General features: G+C 41.2%; 1 protein-coding gene across 4 annotated transcripts in view; it reads left to right on the top strand.

The window, feature by feature from the left end:
• Positions 1–12,465: 12,465 nt before the first annotated feature.
• The window catches only part of MAPK8 (mitogen-activated protein kinase 8), a 90,302-nt gene continuing 86,889 nt past the window's right edge, over positions 12,466–15,878 (top strand). For all 4 annotated transcript variants that reach the window (XM_072971161.1, XM_072971163.1, XM_072971162.1 and 1 more), the window contains exon 1: positions 12,466–12,617. The gene's annotated coding sequence lies outside the window, so the exon portion shown is untranslated. The remainder of the gene's footprint in view (positions 12,618–15,878) is intronic.

Here is a 15,878-nt window from a genome sequence, read left to right as displayed (position 1 = left end):
ATAAACACCAAATTCAGGAAAGGGGCCCATTGGCAGGTGCCTTCTCTGCACTGAGAAGGTGGGCTTTGCCAGGGCTGACCCTTTGTCGTTGCTAACTTCCACATGACAAGGAGAAGTAGACCCTCTGGATTTGTCCATGAAGAAAGGGCCCCAGCACACAATCTTCCCACCACTTCTCGCTCAAGTGTTTTCTTTGGTGAATGAGATGGATTTCATTCAAAAATGGCCCACGATGGCTTTGGCTCATACACAGTCTGTGCTGATAGTGCTGCTCTTGGCTCAACAGATGAGAAGGTAGGGGCTTGCTGCGGGGCTCTGGGCCACACACACACAGCTGTACCGCCCCAGCCTTCCTGCGCCTTCCATGGCCCACCCATCTGGGAAGAGAAATTCTGCCTCTGCTGGTCTTCCCCCAGCTCCTGCTGTGGCTTCCATTCTGCCTGAGTTTTCCATTCACAGACTGATGCCTGGCCTGAAAAAAAAAAAAAAATAGAACAAGAATGAAGCTTATCTCTATCACTCAATCACCCCTTCATTCATCTCTCCCACCACTCAAAGGCCCCCGGAATCTGGATGAGTTAATTTACCTCTCTGCTACAATGGAATGATTGTGAGAATTAAATGAGCAAGTGCATGGGTGTCTCTGGTATATTTAATGTGCTCAATACAGGTTAATCAGTATTATTATTCCTGTTTACATTCTCATCTATATTATTTCCTCAAATATTTACTGAAATCAACTCTGCAGCAGGCACACTTTTTGTAGAGTGCAAAGAAAAATGGTATGTGAGACCTGTGTTTAACCAGTTTAGGGCTGGAGAGGTCTGCAACACCACCACCCCTGTATCTACTTCAGGAGTCTATTACCTGTAAGAAAAAAAATTTATATATATATATATATATATATATATATATATATTTTTAATGGAGGTACTAGGGATTGAACCCAGAACCTCATGCATGCAAAGCGTGTGCTCTACCACTGAGCGATACCCACCTCCCTTCCCTGTAAAAAATATTTTAAATAAACCATTTCTTTTAGAAACCTAAGAATTCTTTATATTCTCTTGGGTCATGGGCTCTATGTCGATATGAAAGGGCTCACCCAAATGTGGGGAGGTGGCCATAATCAAAGAGGGAGTAGGGTACATTGTCTTGGTTATTTTCTTTTGCCCTTGTCAAGTTGCTAAAAAGAAAGGTTTCCAAGAGCAATGGCAGGGCAGTCCCGTATCCAGCGGTGCAGACCCAGCATACGGCATCCCACCGGTGACTGCGACACCTGCTGGTCACTACTGGAACCACACACAACTGCCTCTGTCGTGAAAGGCTATAGCTCTTCATCAGGGTGAACTTGGACACTTCTTCCTCCTTCTAGCCTTAAAGACAAGCATTTCTAAGCCAAAGCACAGGCTCCACCATTCTGGGAACCTCCCTCCACCTGCCCAGGGCCTGATAATCAATTTGACAGGGCCAGGGACTGGAAAGGCCATGGTGGCCAGGGTGATTGCAAAGAGGTAACGCATGTGGGAGATGATGAAGAGGAGAGGCAGTATTTTAAAGGTGTTTAAGATGCCCTGTTTAGAAAGAGTGTTGGAGAGAGGGTAAAAGAAGAATGGAAGGATTCGTTCCAATGCCAAGGCAGAATAGGGTTCTAGTCCTAGTTAAGAATTTGATGGTATTTGCATTAAATCTTTAGATAAATCTAAGGAGAATGACATCTTTGCAATACTGAGTCTTCCAATTCACCAACACAGTATGTCTCTCTCCATATTTAAGTCTTCTTTAATGCCTTTCAATCAAGTTTTATAAATTTTTTCGTAGAGGTCTTTTGCATGATTTGTTAGGTTTATACCTGGGTACTCCAAATTTTTATGCTATTTTAAAATATCTTTTAATTTACATAGTATCTGAGTATTTATTTAATAAATAGTATTAAATAAAATAAAATATTATTTATTATTAATTTTACTATATATATATATAATATATATATATATTTCATCATGGTTTACTTTCCTAAACTTCTTAATTATAATAATTAATCTGTAGAGTCTCTTGGATTATCAACCTATATCTACATATAGTTCCTGAACAGTGACAGTTTGGATTCTTATACCTTTTATTTCTTGCTTGTTTATCATATTGGTGAGGACATAGTGTATATTAATTAGAAATGGAGATGGGTTTCCTCATTTGATTTCTGAATTCAGAGGGAAAGTCTTCAACATTTTGCCATGAAGGATGATGTTTGTTGTTTTGAGTAAACACATAGTAATGTGTAAGGAAATTATCTTCTATTCAGAGTTTGCTTAAAATTTTACCAGGAATGGGTTTTTAAAAATCAAACAGTTTTTCAGAATCTATTAAGATGATCATGTGATATTTCCCCTTTCACCTGCTACTGTAGTTGATTATTTCAATTGATTTTCTAATGTTAAATCACCATTCCTGAGATAAGCTCAACTTGGTCATGATGAATTATCCTTTTTATACATTACTGGATTCAGTCTGCTAATGTTTTGCCTAGAAATTTTGCATTAATATTTATGTGAATTTAGCTTATTATTTTCTTTTCTTTATTGAACTTCTGAGTTATAAAGGTTACGATAGCCTCATAAAGTGATTTAGTAATATAATAAGAGAATTATTTGTTCCTTGAATTTTAGGTAGAACTTGGTGATAAAGCTTTCTTGGGTCTGCTAAAGCTTTATGGAAAGATTTTCCTTCTAATTTACTCAGTTTCTCTAAGGTTTAAGACTCTCCAGATTTTATCTTTCTTCTTGAATTAATTTTGATAAGTTATATATTTTTAGGAATTTATCTTTTATTTAATTTCTTTTTAATAGCCATTGTATTTATAATTATGCCACTTTTTAAAAAAAATTCCTGACATTGGTTAGTCATTCCCCCATCTCTATCTGTTTCCTCCTTAATTCATCCATTTTTGTTTTCATATTTATGTATTATTTCTGTCCTTCTACTTACCTTGGAATTATTTTGCTGTTATTTTCTAACATCTTGGAGTGGATGCCTAGCTTGTTTGTTGCAATAATGGGTTTTCTAATCCATGAACATGGTATATCTTTCTATGTGTTTAGCAGAATTTCTTTAATGTATTTCAATTAAGTTTTTGTAATTTTTTTCCTTTTAATTTAAGACATTTAAATTTATAATATTTTTCTCTAAATAGCACTTCGATTGCATCTCACAGGTGGTGTACATTTGTTTTCATTCTTAGTTCAAGTTTTTTCATTTTCATTATGATTAATTGACTCAATAGATTATTTACAAATGTGTTTCTTTTCGCTATCAATTTTTTTTAAATATAAGAGCAGTATATCAGAGAACACGCTTTGTATTACTTAATCATTTGAAAATTTTCAAGTTTTGCTGTTTGGATCATTTTCATAAATGTTTCTCTGAACATGAAAAGAATGTGAACTCTGCAGTTACTGATAACAGGATTTTAAATAATGACCATTTGGTCAAGTTATTTAATATTTTATACACTTACTGAATTTTTGTTGTTATTATGCTTTATTATGCTATGAATTACTGAAAACAGAATATTAAAATCTCCTACCAGTAATTTTTCCTTTCAAACTTTTTAAGATAAAGTTGTCAATTATGAATAGTATATAGTTGTTTTTCTGTTTTAATTAACTGTGATAATTTCTATCTTTAACTGGAGATTTTATTTCATTTACATTTAAAATAACTGCTGATATACTTGGGTTTAAATCTATCATGTTAATTTGTGCTTTCTATTTATCCAGCCTATTTAATATTTCTTTTTCTATCTTTTTTTTTTTTTTGCTTTAGCTTTTATTTGTTATTTTTAATCATTTTTTTCTCATTCTTCTAGTTTGAAAAGTATATATTTTTATATACCCTGTTTCTTTTTCTTTCAGGGTTATCTTATAAATTATTAGTTATTATTAAGTAGTTGTTTTCCATATCCCATCAGGGTGGAGAAGAGGTAGCAGCATGGCTTCCTGGGGGCCATTCCCAGCATGACCTGGCCCATCTCTACACTTGTGTGCTATATCATGTTTGGGACAGACACTGACAAAAGCCCCTTGTAGAGCAAACTTGTATCTCTTGGATTCCAGTGAGTGTTCATTTTGACTGATTGGTCTCACTTTCTCTCCCATCTGGCATTGGTGTAGAAAAACCAATAAGTTCAACAAGGGAAAGTCCTTGTGATCTCCAAGGTCCGCTAACCTAGGCAAGGGTTGGGGAAGTGACGGAGTACAGACATCAGCAGCTCATAAATAGGCCAAAGTGATACTCAGGGATTCCTGGGTAGTGGAGGAATTTGACTAAATAGTGAGGTCTTACCCAGGCCTCATTATTTCCAACCTTTATTTTCTTAATGTAAACCTCCTGTTACATCCGCTGAGTTCTTATGGAGGAACTCTGTTTAGAAATATTGGAAATTTTTCTTGAAAAGATTCATCTCTTAAAACTAGGGTAGGACCCTGGAATGAGCAGATCTGTTGGTTACTGACATCAGGACCCCCTCAAGATTCTCCAGTTGGTTTAGGGGAGCAGAGAAAAGAAGAAAGAGGTAGGAAGAAGGTTTGAAGGGCACAGAGCATGGAGGGAAGATGAGATAAAATCAGGTTGGAGAGAATGAGTAGTGGCTGGAGGTTGAATGGGGTTCCTGAGGATTCCAACCAAAGACACCAAGGCCCCCAGGACAATAGAAATGTCCCATTTCAACACATGTCAAGCATTCTCCAGATGCTTTCTTTGCTGCTGTCTGTACTGCACCACTGCCCTACTGTAGTAGCTCTATGGGACTAGTCCAACACATTTTATACCTGGCTCTGGGCCAGTGAGGATCATGTTCAAATATGGAGACATTCAAACAGAGCAATAGGGAAACATTATCAGGCTCCACCCTAAAACACCGATATCTGACCCTGGTCTCTGCCCTGTACCTCCACCCTCCCTACACACACAAACACGTGCACATGTGCAAACACACACACACACAGAACCAGGAACTGCCTCCCCTTCTCCTATGGGAACTCAGGCTCCTGATGGTTCCTGCCTGCCCCAGGGGAAATGTAACCAAGCAAACTAGAAAGCACCCTTCTTTCTGCCTACCTATATATTCGGAGAGTTTTGAAAGAACCAGAAATATGGGGGCAATTAGTAGCAGGTGATAGCTTTTAGTTGTAATTTTTCTTTACTTCTCAAACTTTAGTTTGGCTGTTTCTCCTATAATGTGTGTGTGTATGTATGTGTATATATATATACTGAACCCCAGGCCCCTCTACCCCTCTATCCTTGGCCAAGATTTTACGTGTGTGTATATATATCTATACTATATCACTCATCACAAGATTTTATTTATGTATATGTGTATACATACATCTATATATTACATATTATACGTATAATGTGATGTGATAGCATATCGATAATAGATACCATATATCATGATATATATGCAGTATATATAATAGATATACCATATACAAATACACAATGCTGAATACTCTTTGTCTCTGCAAATAGATCCACTCTCCACCCTCTCATCTGCTCTGCGCTTGGGGCGTGAACATCTGTATGGACTGTATTGGTGGACTCCCTGGCCTTCTGCTTGTGGCTGTGTTTGGACAATGGGAGGCACTGGGCAATGGCAGGAGACAGAGGATGAGAGACAGGGTGTGCATTCACTCCCTGCCTATTTGTTGAGGGCTGTCTGTATCCTTCTACCACAGACCACAGCTCCTGTCACCACAGACCACAGCCCCTGTTAAGTGGCTCTTTCCTACAGCTGCCCTGGCTGGATGCTGAAAACCACTCCTTTCCTTTGCCCCTCCAGACCCAGGTGTGGTTAAGGCTCCCAGGTTGTTGCTAGCCCTTGGATACTGCATGACCACCTGGTGGATTCCTTTAACCCTTCCCACACCTCTGGAAATAGCCCTTTATTAAACTCTCCTTAATTACTCCGTTACTTATTTCCTCTGGGGATAGTGTCTGATACAAACATATAATGCAAATGCCTTGCAGAAGTCTTAATAAAATTAAAAGTTAACCTCCTTGATGAGCAAGGCAGCTTCCACCCCCCAGCCTCATCCTTGAGGTAATTCCTTGCTTAAAGCTGAGCTTGTCTGAGCCATCTCACCTGTCTCCACCTTCACTTGAACCTTGCTGAGGGGAAACAAACCAATCAACAGCAATGACCTCCTCCCCCAGGATTCCATGGAACACTTCTCTCCCTTCCCGACCTTGACCGCCTTTGGCCTCCCTGAAGACAGAGCTGCCTTTTCAGTCCTCGTAGCAAGTGCTGGCATTCATTCCCCAGGGCCCAAGCCCCTCTGTTTTGAGAGGTCTGCTATTTCTTTGCCAAGCTTTCCTTCTGCCATTTCCTTATTTCCTGACATTCACAAGGTATTTGGGCATGTTTGTATCCCGTATCATACAATCACTCTGGGTAAATTCACTGCCCAAAGCAGGGCCAGCTATATAATTGTAGACCTGGTACAAAATGAAAACAGAAGACCCCTGTTCAAAAGCATGGAAAAAAATACCATTCAAAGTACTAAAGTATAAATCTTTTTCCTTTAAAGTACTTTACTTATAAAATATAATGAGGTTAATAATGATTCATGAGTAACAGCATAAATCTACAAAATGCAAAAAAGATTGTACTTTTAGTGCCATAATTTTACATTATTTCATACTATTTGTTTTTGATATCATAATTTTTATAATGAAATATAATACTTTATTAATGTGGTATCTTGATTGATCATAGTAATTTCTGGGTCATTTTTCTGTAAATTTATTTGTCAGGTCATCAAAACATAGTTTTAACAACTTTTTAAAAATCAACTTTCAAGGAAATATACACAAGATCTTATGGTAGCTCACAGAGAAAAAAAATGTGACAATGAATATATATATGTTCATGTATAACTGAAAAATCGTGCTTTACAACTTTCAATGGATACAATTTTTTGGATATACTTGAAAGTGACATCAGTTGCTCTTGGCAAGTGAAGACTACAAGTAATTTTTGATAATTTTAAACTTTGAGAAGAATTTGTGGATGCCACGGCTGCTGGTGCTGTTTAGCATATTTTATAGCCTGTGGTAACATCAGGATATATTTTTGATAAATTTATTTAAAATCATAAATTTTAGTATATCTGGAACTGATGATTATTAAGAAAGAACTTTCCCAGAAAGATTTAAGTCTTTGTAAAAGGTAGTTTTATATAAGTCCTATCATTTTAAATGTAAATTTAGGCAATATCATTTTAGCATTTCCTCTGATATTTTCTGTAACTTGTGGAAGGTGAACAAGAAACCAAAAGTGGCTTCACAATTTGTGTATAATTCAAAACACCTATCTGTGCATTATTGCTGTCTTGCTGTGTCATCGATTACAAGGACTAATTAATTTTAAAATTATCTTCCTCACTAGGAATTGGTTCACCTGCAGCTTCATGTGAAAATGGTATCCTTTTTCATTGAATAAAACAATCCTTAATTTTTATTTCAGCAGAAATAAGCCTGTAGACATTTGCTTTGCCACGTTGTAGCAGTTTTCAAAACCAGGTATTCTAAACTCTTTGAAGAACTCTAGTAATTCCCTGATACACTTTATCGCAATGTCTATGTTGTATCTTTACTTTGTAAAAAACTACAATTTTGTAGTAAACAAAGTTAACTGTCTGAGTATGGGCAGTGTCTGTCCTTGAGTTCAGGTCAAAGCCTTCATATTTGTGCAGATGCCCCAGGGATGGGCTCCGGAGAATGATGGGAAGTTGCCTCCCCCTGGGGTCCCAGCCCTGCGCTCACACAGATCCCCTCGTCTCTCCTGGGCCATAGCCAGTTCTGCCACCACCACTGCTGCTTCTATTACTGTTGCCATTGGATTTAGTCATTAACCTGGATCCTTTTGAAAGTGTGGGAAGTATTATTAATAATTACACCGGAACAGCAAATACAGACTGGGCCCATCCTGGACGACCTGGGACATCTGGTCAAACTACTTGTCGAACAGAAAAAGCAAACTGTACCTTGACTACTCACTTTGAGGAATCTTTAATTCTACTTTAGACCAATAATTCACAGTAGTGAGCATGCCTAGGGGCTGCTCCACGTCGGAAACTTAAACCACGTTATCTCATCTTATTCCTCTCTGTCCCTCTCCCTCTGGCATGCCCTTATGTGCACTGCTAACCATTCTCAGTCCTAAAGTACCCAAAGCCCTTGCTCCTTGTGTGAATTTTGCCCCAATCTATTTGCCCTCCACTTGGCCTCACTGGCCTTCCTGTCCGGCCCAGACCCCAGAGTCCTTATCCTGATCCTCTCAGGAGTACTTTCAATTTCCTTGCCCTCAGCCTTTCCACTTGACGTGCCCAGGAAAACCCAGCTCCTGGATACACCCCTTCAAGTATCGTCTCTATTTCTCTGACTTAGCAAGGATTCTAGAGCTATGCCCTTATATATGCCATTTTGAATCCTGGCTTTTCGATGGCAACTGAGTAACTCAATAATCCTTGAACTCATCTTTTACTTGGAGCTCTTAGACTTCTTCCCTCAGGCCTATAAGCTTGTGGGGCTTTTTGGGGGTGAGGAGAAATCTAGTGCCTTGGCAAGTCTCCTCGGGGGATTTTGGTTTTTGTGTAGTGTTTTTTTGTTTTTTGTTTTTTTTTCTTTTGTGTTTAAAATCTCTGCTCCACAGGCCAGCTCTTGGTGTTTTGTTTTCTCTTTGGCTTGCCTCTTTCAGCCCTGTCCAGTCTTTCTCTCAGGGCTGCTGACCTCTGAAACAACGGGGAAATTCTGCCTCCCGGGTCCTGATGCCCCAGCCTGCTGTTGAGGGTAGGTTGAGCCAGGTGTCTGAACGTGATGTCACTCTGCATGGTCCCATCTTCTCTAAGTGTGTGGGTATGTGCCCACGCAAGGGGATCCAAACAGGATGGTCCCCATCTCTTCCCACTAGCTAGAGATGAAGATGGAAGGGGGGATGAAGATGAAGTGAGAGATGGAGATAGAGGAGCAATGGAGATGTAGCCTCCCTAAAACTTCCAAGGGAGAGGGACCAGTAATGAGATGCTCTTTTTCTCTCTGCCATGGGACCTAGACAAATCTTCTGTGCAATTACAGGAGTTACAAATGGCAAAATTCCACTGGGCTGGAAGAAACTGGAGATGAGGGGATTGTAAAGGAGGCAGAGAATCCTTGTTGAGAGATGTGATGAAAACACTTCTTCCTAAATATATATTTATTTAAAACAACAGCAAGGATTTTATTTATTGTTACAGGACTTTAGTGACATGTTCTTCCCATCCTATTCAATTCCCATTGTACTTTTCTCCAGGGGATAAATATTGACTATCTTCAATATGTGGATGTGGATGGATAGAGGGCAATTTAGCATAGGTATGTCTAAGCTGTGGGAAGTAGGGGCAGAATATTAGGGGAAGAATGCCAATAATAAAAGAATTCCTTAGCTTTTCCTCTTTTTCTGAGCCAGCCCCAGTAGGTTCACAAGGAACCATAATACATTAACAAAGAACAATGCCATGAAAAGGAAGGAGGAGGCCAGAGTCCTGTCTGGGTTACAAAAAGGGTTTTGAATCTGCAGAATATCAGGGATGATTATATTCAATCACAAGTAGTGAAATGCCTTTTGAAATCAAACACATGCACATACACACATGTAAACCTGCAGGACATCCTTTCTAGATGTAGATAATTGGAAGCTGACAGTGGCAGGCTGGTACTAAGTCTGAAACCCTCTCTGCTGAAAGAAAGAGAGGCTATTAATAACATTATAAAAACTAGCATGAACCTTGGGAGCTCTGTTCTGCCATACCCCTCATCTCACAACTGCTCTGATTATACTGTCTTTTGTTACCTTCAGGTCTTTAATGTTATCTGATGGGGAACAGGAGGTATCTGTCAATGCTTCCACCTGCGTGTCCAATCACACAACCTCTACACCTCCCCCGGCCCACCCTCCCAGGAAACTTACAGTCATGCTTTTTCCTTCTATCTCACCTTTCCCTCTCAACAGTCTTCTTATCAGACGTAAAATATGTTTGTGTCTTTTTTCACTGCCTGACTCATCAATATCCACCATTTCATTTTCAATCTCTCATTCATTCCTCAGCCCACTCTAAACCGCTTCCGGATCTAAGTATCCCAGAATTTTAAGCCTCCTCTTATATTTGATATTATTGATCACTCCTTCTTTCTTGAATCCCTCTCTCCTGGTTTTCCTTCTATCTCCTGGTAGCTCCTTCTCAGTTCTTTGTTTTCTTAGCCATGCAGTGCTGAATTCCTGAAGTCTGGCTCCCTGCCCTCTTCTTTCTCTGGCTCACTACCCTTCCTTCCTCAGGCCTAGGCTAGCTCATCCACACCCGAGGCTACAAGTCATCACTATCTGTTAATGATTCATCTCTTATCCACCTGAGCCCAGCTCTGTATACCCAACGGCTTGGCATCTCTTTTGGACAGATCAAAAGGCTTCAACTATCTGCTCTCACAATCTTTCCACTCAATCCCTGTCCTCTTCCAAGATTCCCATCTCAGTGAACCAGCACCCACATCCATCGCTGCCTACAAGCAAGAAACCTGTGACTTTTCCTTGATGACTCCCTTTCCTTCACTGCTCATCTAATCTATCGCCAAGTTCTGTCACTGGATCTCCTAAATGGTCTTCAGATCCTTCCCCTTACTGTTTCCGTGACCATCACCCTGACCAAGCTTCTACCATCTGCCATCTAGACTACTCCTGTATCTATCTGGCCTCCTTCCAACAAGGAATCTTTCAAGATGCCATGCTGACCATGCCACCCCCTTTGCTGAAGCATGTCAGGGGTTTCCCATTGCATTTAGGATAAAGACAAGGTTTTCAACATGGGTGGTATGGCTGCACCAGGTTTGGTCCTTTTCCAATCTTCCAAATCAACTCATCTCATAGCCTCTTCTTCCTTCCTCTTCCAGTGGCACTGATCTGTCCTCAATCTCTCTAATCTGCCATGCTCCACATTACCACAGGACCCTTGCACTCTGTTATGTCTGTCTGAAATATTTTCTGCCTAGTTAAATCTATTCTCAGTTCAAGAGGCATTTCCCCAAGGAAGGCTTTCCTGCCTTTCTTAATTCCATCAATTAGTTCCATAACACTGGGTATCCATATCCGTTTGTATTATAATGTGGTGATCATTTTGTAGGTTTACTGTTATTATTTCTGTATTATAGTGATTAAATCTGTAAGCTTCATCATATTGCCAGTGCTAGCACAGTACCTGGCACAGAATGGATATGTAATACATATTTATCTGAGAAATAAGGGAAGGAAGGAAATAAGCCTGAGAAGAAGGGAGGAATTGGGGAGAGAATGCATGAATGTTCACATTTTGTTTCATTTCAGAATCACTGGACATGACGTGGAAGACAGCCTATCTGAATTCACTCATTTATTCAACAAATATGGATTATTCATTATTAAAGTAATACACTTTTTTCTGATGATGAATATAATTTGTAAACTATGGAAAAATACTCAAAGAGTAAAAGAGAACCTAGTCACAGTCCAATGATGAACTACCGTTAAAATAATTTGGCACGTTTCTTTCCAGGCTCTATGTATACATAATACATAACTAGGATCATTCTCTACATATAGACTATATATATAGACTTGCTTCTCTTTTAATGATGTATAATGAACATTTTCCTATGTTGTTAAGAATCTCTTGATCAAATGGCATTTAAATTGCTAAAATGGATTCTATTGCAAGCATGTATGTAATTTAGACATCTTTCCACTCATTGCTGGATATTTAAGGGCTTGCCAATTTGTCACTTCTATAACTAACATCTACGCGCCTTGTGGGGCCCAGAGACAAATAGGGTAATGCATGGAATCTTGTAGGAAGTGGATTTCGGGAAAGCAGGAGGCAGCTTTTAGCAGACGGTTGAAGAGACTACTAGCTTGAGGATTGCTGGACCCAGAGCAGGTGTCCTCAGACTGGAACGCACTGCCGGTCAAGGTAAAGAGTTCTTCGTCTCTCAGATGTGTGCCCTGGCCGGGGTGCCTGCTCCCCGGGGGGGTCTGATCTAAGTGCACCTGACCTTTAAATCCTGGGGCGAGGAGCCCCTGAGGCTTTGGCGCGGACTAGCTGACGGCCCTTACACACAAACGGGGCGCTCAGGCCACACACCGCCACGTGCCAGGAGGAGGGCCCCACCCCTTCGGCTCCCCGCCACGCCCCTCACACGCGGCTCTCAGAGGCGCTCTCGGCAGCTGCGCCTTCGGGCGACCCCAGCAAATCCTCCCGGTCCCCTACAGTAGCCCCGCCCCCGGACTGAGGGCCCCGCCCCCACGATCCGGGCCCCAGGGCTGCCCCGCCCCTCGAGCCGCTCGCAAAACGCGGGGGCGGGGCCCTGCGCGATGACGTGCGCGGGCGTGCGCGGTGACGGCCCGCGTCCCTGTTACTCAGCGGAGCGGCGGAGGCCGGACGACGCGGCCCGGAGCGCGGAGCCGCGAGCAAGGCTGGGTAACGGCCGCGGCGACCGCCGGGACGGCGCCGGTCCCCGCCGCCGGGCTTTCCTGTCGTCGTTCGCTGCACTGCCGGGTGAGTGCGGCGGGTGCCGCAGGGCCGGGGCGGCCGGCGGCCCCGCCGTGTTTATGTTATTGTGCCGCCGCCGCCGCCTCTCCTCAGCCGTGACCCCCTCCCGGGAGTGGGGCCGGGAGCGCGCGGCAGGCGGGGGGCGCGCGGCCGGCTGGGGCGGCGCGGGAACAATAGCGGTCGGGGAAGCGGGGCAGGCCAGGGGGCGTGGGGCTGCGGGACTCCGGCGCGCCCTGGCCGCCACCCCCCCGCGCCTGTCGTCCCAGCTCCGCCCGTCGGTCCTAGCGCTCCCTCCTTGCGCGGGTCCCGCGTCCACGTCGGGAGGGGAAAATGGAGCGGGGGGCGGGTGGCAAGTTCTGAAACACTTCGGGAAGGTCGGGACTGAGGCTCCCTGGCGGTCCGCCGCGCCCTGGCTACCTCTCCCGGCGGCGGGGAGCAGCGGAGAGCGTTCTGATCGCCAGGTCTCGAAGCCTGCCCGGCGCCCACGGGGACGGTGTTTTGTTTCTCGGTGGTTTCTTTGTGCTAATGTTCTGGGCAAACGCAGGCGGCGGCGTCGAAAGGGGCTCGGGTGGCCTTCAGCTCCGGGCCGCGAGGGACAGCCGGGGCCCGTGGCTTCGACGGGAGGTGTCCGTCAAGCTCGGCGCGAGTTCAGTGGTCAGCGCGCATTTCTCTTGAGGGTCACTCGATGGTGACCTTTTGACTGTTTCACCCTACTCTCCCGTCTCTTTGTCTTGCGTTTGTGTTCCCAACCCTTAGGTGGTGGAACCAAGTCTATTTTAAAGTATTGTGATGAACATGTTTCATTTTAATTTCTGAAAGTTTCCCATCATATGTTTACTGTGAACTTAATAACACGTTGACTGCACGGTATCAATGTCCAATGGTTACTATTTTTACCTCTGAGATTCAGTGATCTTTCCAATTGAATTCTGGTCTGTCAGTCCATTGTGTTTTGAGATAAGCATTCAGCGAGTACCTCCTTGGTAATTAGAACATCTGTTTATTTCATTCATTCATTCATTCAGCAACTGTTCAGTACTATACCCAGAGTTTGAGGGTAAAGAGAAACATCCTTTAATGAACGAAGATACTTTGACTGAAATAAAATAGATGTATCTTTAAATAAGACGATTGTATAAATTATGTGTGTTAACGAAGGTGTATTTACACTCTGTGTCATTTTACTGTTTTTTAGTAGTGCACCTGGAACTTCTAGTGTAATGTTACACATATTAGTAAGCAGAGTTAAATTTGATCTAAATGTACAACAGCTTTTATATATTTCTTTACAGTCATCTGTAATGTTTACTTCAGAATCTCCTGCTGTGGGTTAAACCTAGGGGATCAGATGCTATAAGTGAACATGTTTCGTGTACCTGACATAAACAAGCAATCAAAATGGGACTTCCTTGAGGACAAGTTTGTCTTGGATCTGCGTCTCCAGCACCTAGTCTGGAGTATGCTAAGTGTTCAGTAAAAATCAGATGGATGAAAAGTTCTTTACGGTTGATAATATTTGACCTCAAGCCTTTATTAAAAAAAAAGAAAAGAAAAGAAAAAGCATTTGATGTTCTCTGTAAGGTTTTGGAAGCCTCATGCAAACTGTCTTCCCTGCCGCTAAATGATCAGTTCATATTATCGGTCTTGAGAGTAGCGGCTTTTGAACCACTTCAATATTGGTTTTTTTCCTATCACTTCTGAATCATTGACTCTCCTAAAATTAAAGCTTGTCTAAAATTTTTTTATGTGTGTGTGTGTCTCTGTGTGGCTTATATACATACAGAGACACGCACACAGAATAATACTTCAATAGGGGTCTAAAATAACTGCATTTGTCCTTTTGTGAATATTGCTTGAAAAGTTTCTGAATACTCAAAAAGTGGAAAAGTTAGAACAAAGGAAATAAATGGCATGAAAGTTTTATTAGAAATGTTTGTTTTCTAGTAACATTTTAGAAATGCTTGTTAGAAATGTTTAATTTTAAATTCTTCCTTTACTAATACTGTTGGTGAGGCATGTGGGCCTAAAACTCAAAATAATACTAATTTATCCACATTACATCTCTTTTCTACTCACTGCTTAGTATGTTTTAGCATTTGTTTTGGATGTGAAAGAATTTCAGGTGAGCTTATCATTCTCTGATTTAGAGTACAAATAAGGAAATAAAATAATACATTATTAAGATAAGGAATGAAAATCTCTAGATACTAAACTTTTATTGCTTTACCTAGTTAACATATGTGAGATTCCAGTAAGAGTTACTGATACACATTTTCAGTCAGGCTGTATATACATATCAAACCAGAGGGTTTTTTTTTTTTTTGCTTTGTTTTCTAAATTCTGTTGGTTTTCAAAAATAACAGCTTTTTCAAGATATTATTCACATACTATAAATTTACCCTTTTAGAGTGTGCGTCAGTGGTTTTTAATATAGTCACAAAGTTATGCACTGATCACCACTATCTAATTCCAGGACATTTTCATCACTCCAAGAAGAAATCCCACACCATTAGCAGTCACCCCCCATTCCACTCTACATTATCTTTAAAGGAAAAGGTAGCACTGATTCTTTTAGTAAGCATATTCCATTAATGAGTTTGAAAAGAGCCCCCTTTAAGTGTCCTGGCAGAATAGGAAACAGTAGCCTTCATATTCCTTTAAATCCTGGGGAAAAAGCCACTGGGAGAGGAAATTAGTTTAAGAATAAATTCTACCGAAATTAATGAAGTTAGAATCTTAAATATTTGCTCGATGCCTAATATTATGGAAATAACCTTGTGATGATACTCATCCTCAGTAAAACAACTTGAAATAACTTAAGTCACTAATCACAAACTATCCTAGTGGCAATTAAGAGGTTGTTGAATAGACACCTGATTCTTACTGTCTCACTTTGTCAGTGAGTTCCATTTTGACATATTTGAGTCATCTAGATAGCTGAGATGCTTTGTTGCACGTGTATAAAATAATGCCTGATACTAAGATGCCAGCTCTCTAGAGGTCTCTGGTCAGGTCAGTGGTATGGATAGTAGCCATTCTGATTCATGTAGTGCAAGGAAGTCATTATAGCCACATAGTTTTAGATATGAATCATTTGCCTATTTCTGTGAGCTGTGATGCTTATTGTCTTAGTCATGAGCTCCTTACATGAACATTCAGCAGCTTTGTCTTCTTGCTTCTAATGTGGATTAACTTGAACTTTGATTACAGAAATGAGTTCTGAGTCAACAAACTTTTATTACCTAAAAGGTGACAGGAGTATTAAGA

The sequence above is a fragment of the Vicugna pacos genome, chromosome 11 (assembly GCF_048564905.1).
Source record: "Vicugna pacos chromosome 11, VicPac4, whole genome shotgun sequence".
In the NCBI taxonomy this organism is placed as follows: Eukaryota; Metazoa; Chordata; class Mammalia; order Artiodactyla; family Camelidae; genus Vicugna; species Vicugna pacos.
Note: the sequence above shows the minus strand (reverse complement) of the source record. Positions and strands in the feature narration are given on the sequence as shown.